Below are 8,037 nucleotides of genomic sequence, written 5' to 3' on the forward strand. Positions count from 1 at the left end.
AAATAGTAATATGTGAATGGCATTACAAGCAATGGTGGGATTCAGCCGGTTTGTTCTGAGAACCGGCTGAATGCACACTGCTTCCGGAAGTCCCTTCTAGGCCTCGGACACCTGGAGGAGGCCTCCCAGGCCTAGAACAGGCCGCTGGAAATGCATGGATACCACTTCCGGAAGTCCGTTCTAGTCCTCAGAGGCCCAGGTCTGCATCCACGCAGAGAACCGGTTGTTCAGGTATTTGAATCCCACCGCTGATTACAAAATGATCTCAGGGAAGACTCAGTGGCAATTCCTCATTACTTGGGTGGAATAGAAAATAGAAATGAAATTCAAAAACATCTTGAGAGTTTGGTAAATGAAAAACTCAGAATGAAATTTAATAGAGGAAAAAGTCATTTAATAAGCATAAATCAGATGCACAGGTGTAGGATGAGGGATATGTAACTTGCTGACAAACCTTGTGAAATAGAACTTGTAATTGTAGTTGATTACAAGCTGGATATGAATCAACACAATGTGTTGTGGCTGCACAGAAGACAAATGCAATTTGAGACTGTCAACCATTTCTAGATCACAAAAAATAATATTTCACTTTATTGGGCATTGAGACAGCTCCCATCTTGAGTATTGTGCCCATTTCTGAATACCACATCTTAAGAACCCAGACAAACTGGAACTGATTCAGAAAAAAAGCAGCAAGGATGATCAGAGATTAAAAATTATATCCTACCCAAAAAAATGCGAAAGAGCTAGGTAAAGTAGCTTTTAGAAAGGAGGATGGTCCAAAACATGTGATAACACTCTTCAAATAAGCACTTTTAAAATATAATAAAGTCAAGAGCTGTTCTCCATCAGTCCATAGGGTAAGATGGAAAATAGTGATGGAAAATAGATTGAAATTAAATATTAGGGGAGAAAATTCAGCAAGAGCAATTTAACAATAGAACCAGATGGCCTCCCTTTTATAGTTCAAGTGGCAGCTAGGGGTAAGCTTTAATTCTGATTCCTGTACTGATTTAGTGGTCTAAATAGCTCCTTTATGACTCTATAAATATCCCATAGCATTAACAGTTCTGTGGAGTTAAGCCCAAACTGCGTCAGTAATAGGACATGCCCAGATTATGTGAGTTAATGTTCCAACTTGTGAACTGCATCTAAAGATGATAGTTATTACAATCAATCCTTTATTCTTAAACCTTTTATTATAATACGACCAATCCTTATTAAACATTTCTTGGAGATTTCTCATATACATAAAACAATTTTTCTGTTTTCTAAATACTAAAAATGATTAATCTTTCACTGATGTACAAAAGTGTAATATTTGAGCTCATTATTCCAAGTGGTATTATTCATTTAAATTATTTGGAATAACCATGAATCATTCCAATCACTTATGACCCTGGGCAATGTAGATTCAAGACAAAATGAAAATCAACAACATCATTATTAATACAAAAGTCTCCCCTATCAGTCACTGCCAAAGTCCTGATGGAATAGGAAGGGCTTAACAGTCATGCAAAATGCCAGGAGGAATGGGGCTTATATACTGTATACTTCCATACCCTTGAGATCTCAAGAGATCCCTCCAAAATGTCAAAGCATCGGTAGCATATACCAATAAATGCTTAAGTTAAATGAATTCTTCAACACACCTAATGATAAACTGAATTCAGTTTTAATTTCTGCACCAAAAAAATGTGAAACAGCTTCATGGCCAATTTAAGTGGACTTAAATTAATTATAAAATTACCAGCTTATTCCTCCCCCCCCCCCAAGAAAATCCCACACAATTTATTGAGGTTTTGTAAATTGTTAAATGTGGTTACCCATAATATGATTTAATAATAAGGTTTATTTATATAGTAACATTTTTATATGTAATAAAAGTGACCTAAGAGCTCATCAAATCCAAACTCCTGAATGCTGCAGAATTCATTTATGATAAATAACTTATCCAACCTCTGTTCAAAAATCTCCAGTGAAAGGGAAGAAACCACTCCTTGCAATAGCCTAATCCATTGATCAACAAGCTCTTACTGTCAAGACGTTTTTTCTAATGATTAAAGTGTATCTACATCCTTGAAGTTTCATCCCATTAGTTTCTAGTCTTACCTTCTGAAGCAAGTGAGAATAAGTCCAAATCCTCTGCAATATGACAGCCCTGCAGATATTTAAAGACAGCTATTATGTCCCTTCTCAAATTTCTCTTCTACAAGCCAAATGTGCCTAAGTCTTTTAACCATTCCTTTAGGACCTGATTTCCTAGTAGATCTTTTCCAGACTTGCTCCAGTTTACAAAAAAAAAAAAAGAACTGGGATGTATAGAGTAGAATGAAATAATTATTTCCCACAGTCTAAACTCTACGTTTCGCTTAATACTCCTTAAGATATCATTGTGTTCTTTGCAACTGCATTATACTGTTTGGACATATTGAGTATGTGATCCACTAGTACACCCAAGTCTTTTGCACATAAGCTGCTCTTGAGCCAGATTTGCTCCCTCCTGTACATGTTTTTTACCTAGACCCATGACTTTACATTTCTCCTTGTAAATGTAATTAAATTATTTTAACTAAAGTAAGACTAATTATTGTTATAATTTAATTACTATTAAAGTAATGGATCCAATTCAAAGTGTTGGTCATCACCTTTAAACCTCTTTGTGGCATGGGACCAGGTTATCTGAGGAACCATCCTGCCCCAAAGTGACTGGCTCATTTTTTTCAGTAAAAAACTTCTATTTTACTGATCTAAAATTGGATTGAGATGGGCAACTGTACGGTCTCTATACAGTCTGGGACCAGGATATTTGAAGAACTGCCTTTCTCTTATTGCCTTTTCCTGCCGCATCAGGAGGGACACGCTCTGACTCTCCTCTATTAAATTGTCATCTGGTGGGATCAAAGAGCATAGCTTTTCTGTTTCTTTGCCTATCTTCTGCAATAGTGTTCCCCCCAATATTTGATTGGCCCCAACCCTGGCAGCTTTTCAGAAAGCTTTTAGGAACTAGCTGATCTGCCAAGTATAGAGGTTAGGAGGTTAGGTAAGCCTGTGAGATATTATTATTTATTATTGATGGTTTTTCTCTGGTTATTATGTTTGTATACTCATATTTTTATAATTTTCATTTTATGTTAATATATTGACATTTTAACTATGCTCCCCAATCAGGGACACTTATGAGAGACTGGTGGCCATATATATTGAATTAAACTCTTTTTGCCAAGATACCAAATCATCAGAAAAAAAATTCAGGATTATACAGTATGTCCGGAATAACATAGGTACTTCGGCTTCTGAAATGTGAGATTGGCAGGTATTGGATTAAGAGAAAAGATGTTAACTTTACTGTCAGACACCTTCTCTGCACTGCTATACTCAAAAAGGAAATTTATAGTCAGAAAGCATTACTCATTCAAGTGCATTTGTTTTTCTTCATCCTCCTCATTTGCCACTGCAGAGAAAAGGAAGCATATTCTAAAAACTTGAAGAGAGCCAAGCAAATGCTCTCAAATTGTGTTGTCTAAATTTCCCCCACTAGCAGTATCACAGAGCAAATAACATCACATTCAGTTTAAAGAGATGAGGCAAGGCTCAGATTATAGCTAGATGCTAAGAAGCAGACTCTCCTGAATCAACAGAAAACATGCACTAAATGAAATGCCAGTCTAGCACAGGCATAACATTAGTTGCCTGTCATGCATCAAAACTTAGTCTTTCCCTTTTCTTTACCCTTTTGAAAAGTTATTTCCCTTTTGGTATTCCTCAGAGTGTCCCATTACATGTACAGTGATGTAAACTCTAGAACAGATTCTGAAACAAGAGATTGAAGTTGGTTTGCAGAATGTGGTCACAAAGGACTGATTTTATTCATTAGGCTTTACCTCCATGGCCTCTGATGAAATGGACTGTGGTCTATGAAAGTTTATGCAATAATAAATGTACTATTTGTTGATGGGACATAATTCTCTTCCTGTTTGCCCAAGAGATAAATGTAGTTATATCTTCAGAAACTTCTTTAATGGACAAGTGACGTAAAAACATAGTTGATATAGAAAGAGAGTTGAGGAAGAAATTTCTCCAAAAAGGAAACTTAAAGAGATCGGGGGGGGGGGGGGGTTTCCTTCAGTTCAGTCATGAACAGTTTCAGAAGAATTGGAGTATACTGGTAAATCTTTCTTCCCCAAATGGACTTTGTAGGAAATTAAGATTGTATCTCAACTGTTCTTAATGGTTCTTTTCTTTTTTTAACTCATTATTTTTCTTTATGTTTTGATCCTGCTGTTTAAGCTGCCTACTGCCTCTTCTGCAATTGAAGGAGCCTGCAAGTTGACTGAAAAACAAATCTATTATAGAGCAAAGTAAAGGTGGGGGAAATGATACAGGCAGAAGCATGCATTCCAGAATTGTAAAAAGTAAGAGAAATACAATCTGAAATAAGCTTAATAGGTTTTGTAATTATCACTGGATTATTTTAGCAGCATAATATACTTGCCGCCTTTTTGGTAAGCAGCAGATCAGCCTGAAGATACTTGAATGGCTCTTGTCTTCGCATTTTGGAGATCCTGTTCTTACACTGTCAGGCTATGAATTATCTATTCCCATTCTATCATTTTAAAAAGTGCTCTAACAATATTTTTCCTAGTATGATGTCCACAAATGTATATCTTAAGCAAGCCAAATAGTAACTGAAGTGCTAATTTATACCATTATCAATAATCACATATAGACAGCCAAAAGTTGCAATCCTTGCCAGTTGGTCATAGGTGCCCAGAATGAAGGTCTTTTTTAAAATACATGGGTGTTCCATCACTGGAGATTTTTAAGAAGAGGCACTAGAGCGGCTAGCCCAGTGTTTCTCAACCTTGACAATTTTAAGGTATGTGGACTTCAACTCCCAGAATTCCACAGCCAGCAATGCTGGCTGTGGAATTCTGGGAGTTGAAGTCCACATGCCTTAAAATTGTCAAGGTTGAGAAACACTGGCTAGACAGTAACTTGTCTGAGGTGGTAAAGGTCCTTCTGCTTGAGCAAGGCACTGGACTAGAAGACCTCCAAGGTCCCTTCCAGCTCTATTCTATTCTAATTCTCAGAGACACCTTGGACAAGTCCCTGCAGTTTCCTTGACAAGATTTTTCAGAAATGGTTTGCCATTGCCTTCTTCCTAGGGCTGAGAAAGAGTAATTGGCCCAAGATCACCTAGCTGGCTTTATGCCTAGGATGGGACTAGAACTGAATCAAAATAGAGCTGGAAGGGACCTTGGAGGTTTTCTAATCCAACCCCCTGCTTAAGCAAGAGACCCTATACCATTTCAGACAGGTGGCTGTCCAGTCTTTTCTTAAAAACCTCCAGTGATGAAGCACCTACAACTTCTGAAGGCAAGCTATTCCACTAGTTAATTGTTCTCACTGTTAGGAAGTTTCTCCTTAATTCCAGATTGCTTCTCTCCCTGATTAGTTTCCATCCATTGTTTCTTATTTTACCTTCTGCTGCTTTCAAAAATAAGTTGACCTCCTCTTCTTTGTGTCAGTCCTCAAATACTGGAATACTGCTATCATATCACCCCTAGTCCTTCTTTTCTCTAGACTAGCCATAGCCAATTCCTGCAACTGTTCTTCATATGTTTTTGTCTCCTGGCCTTTAATCATCTTAGCTGCTCTTCATTGTACTTTTTCCAAAGTCTCAACATGTTTTTTGTAATGTGGTAACCAAAACTGGCTGCAGTATTCCAGGTGTGGTCTTACTAAGTATTTATAAAGCAGTACTAATACTTCACTTGATTTTGATTCTATGCCTCTGTTTATACAACTAAGAACTGTATTAGCATTTTTGGTTGCTGCTGCTGCTGCACACTGCTGGCTCATATTTAAGTGATCGTCCACTAGTACTCCAAGGTCCCTCTCACAGTTACTGTTTTTGAGCCAAGTTTCACCTAATCTGTACTTGTACCTTTGGATATTCCTGCCTAGGTGTGACACCTTGTTTTTCTCCACATTAAATTTCATGTTGTTGGTTTTACAAGCAAGGTGTTACACCTAGGCAGGAAAAAACAAAGATACAAGTACAGATTAGGCAAAACGTAGCTCAGAAACAGTAAATGTGAGAGGGACCTTAATTTGTGGCAACTCACACTCTCCCTGTTTCTAGCCCAGTGATGGCGAACCTTTTAGAGACCGAGTGCCCAAAAACTGGCCCTGCACTCACTCCACCCCCTGCCATGCCCCTGTTCCGCCCCCAGTCCGTCCCCCACCCTGCCTGCCCACAGGGCCACTCACTGCCTCCAGGGCCCGCCGCAGATCGCCCAGGCAGCCCAGCAGTGCCATGGCGGCCACGCCCTCTGCCCGTGCCCTGCAGCATCAACTGTGTGGGATGGGGCATGAGGGCAAAGTCTTGTCTACGCTGCCTGGCTGCCATGTCCTTGGCTGTGCTGCTCCATGTGGGCCACGCTCGGGAGCGACTCTCCTCCAGGGGGGCTGCTGGTGAGGGGGTCGTGGGGGGAGGCAAGCTGGGGCAACGGCACGTGTGCCCACAGAGAGGGCTCCGAGTGCCGTCTCCGGCACGCGTGCCATAGGTTCGCCACCACTGCTCTAGCCTGATGCCTTAATCACCACACCAAACTGGCTCTCAAAGGGGTTACATAAAGTGTTATATTTTATAAACAAGAACAATTTCCATCAGTGACCAGAAAAATGAGGCATTCTTGGATCAAGGTTGATTCAAATAACCATTTTAAATCTCATTATGTAAAGCCAGCCCAAACTAATTTCATTTGATATTTGATTGGTAGCATGCAGGCTTGAATTTTCAGTGTTTCCAAGTCATAGATTATTAAGCCCATACACTATTTTTTCCCAGAAATTTTCAGGAATACAATCAGTTTTGATTTGAAAATGTGCTGAAACAATCATTTGATGAGTGAGTTCCCTTACTATGCTAAACCATAATGTAGTTACTTTGGTTTAGGTTCAGAGTAGGTATGGACAATTGAAATATCACATGTGGTCCTCATATATGCTGTATTCAGAACCTCCCAAGAGAACAGAATTGGAAGGGACCTTGGAGGTCTTCTAGTCCAACCCCCTGCTCAAGCAGGAAACCCTATACCATTTCAGACAGTCCCAATCAGACTGCCAAATCAGATAATCAAGATCAGCCTGCCAGTGTATAATTTTCAGCTACATAGGTTTTCATTGTTTTTTTTTAATGTTTTTGAGAATGCATGTATCTGGCACTGCAAGTATTAACACACCTTATTTGCATTTTAAAAAATAATAACCAAGGAACATCACTACAGTTCGTTCTGTGTATTAGCACCATTGTGTCACTAGACAAACCCTCTGTAACCTTTGAAGGTTTAAAAAAATAGTGGAGTTCCATCTCTGATTTAGCATGTGTATGAATTAATCCATTTTAATTCATAATGTCATCTATTGGGACATAGGAAACATGCCTTTTCTGTTCCTGCCCATAGAGACATCTCTCCAGAAATTCAAATGGCTCCCACCTGATGATGTTCAATAAATCTTTGAAATCCTCATTATTCCTTCAGGTCTTGGGTTAAGATGGGTGTGGAACATCTGTAGAACTCTGTCTGATTAGATTTTTTTTTCCTTGAACGTGCTTGGCTTCATTTGTATTGTTCTGTTGTTCATTGTAAGCTTCCCGGAGTCTTATGGAGTTGGGCAGCTCTAAATCACACAAATAAACCAATAAATCCATAGTTAATGCCTTACCAGATCATATAAGGCAACTATGGTTAAAAGGAATTGTTCCAGTTCAAGTATTTCCCAGTAGATTTTGTTTTTTCTTCTAAAACAGAGGTCTTCAAACAGGGATCTTCAAGCCTTTTTTGATTTGTGGACTTCAACTCCCAGAATTCCTCAGCCAGGCACACTGGCTGAGGAATTCTGGGAGTTGAAGTCCACAAGTCATAAAAGGGCCAAGTTTGAAGACCCCTGTTCTAAAATGTACCATTCTGAAAGAGGCGCATTGTTTTCCAAAAGGGATTCTTATGGAAGAGGAACTGGTGTTTTTTT

Source organism: Protobothrops mucrosquamatus, unplaced genomic scaffold (assembly GCF_001527695.2).
Source record: "Protobothrops mucrosquamatus isolate PMUCROS unplaced genomic scaffold, P.Mucros_1.0 scaffold2520, whole genome shotgun sequence".
In the NCBI taxonomy this organism is placed as follows: domain Eukaryota; kingdom Metazoa; phylum Chordata; class Lepidosauria; order Squamata; family Viperidae; genus Protobothrops; species Protobothrops mucrosquamatus.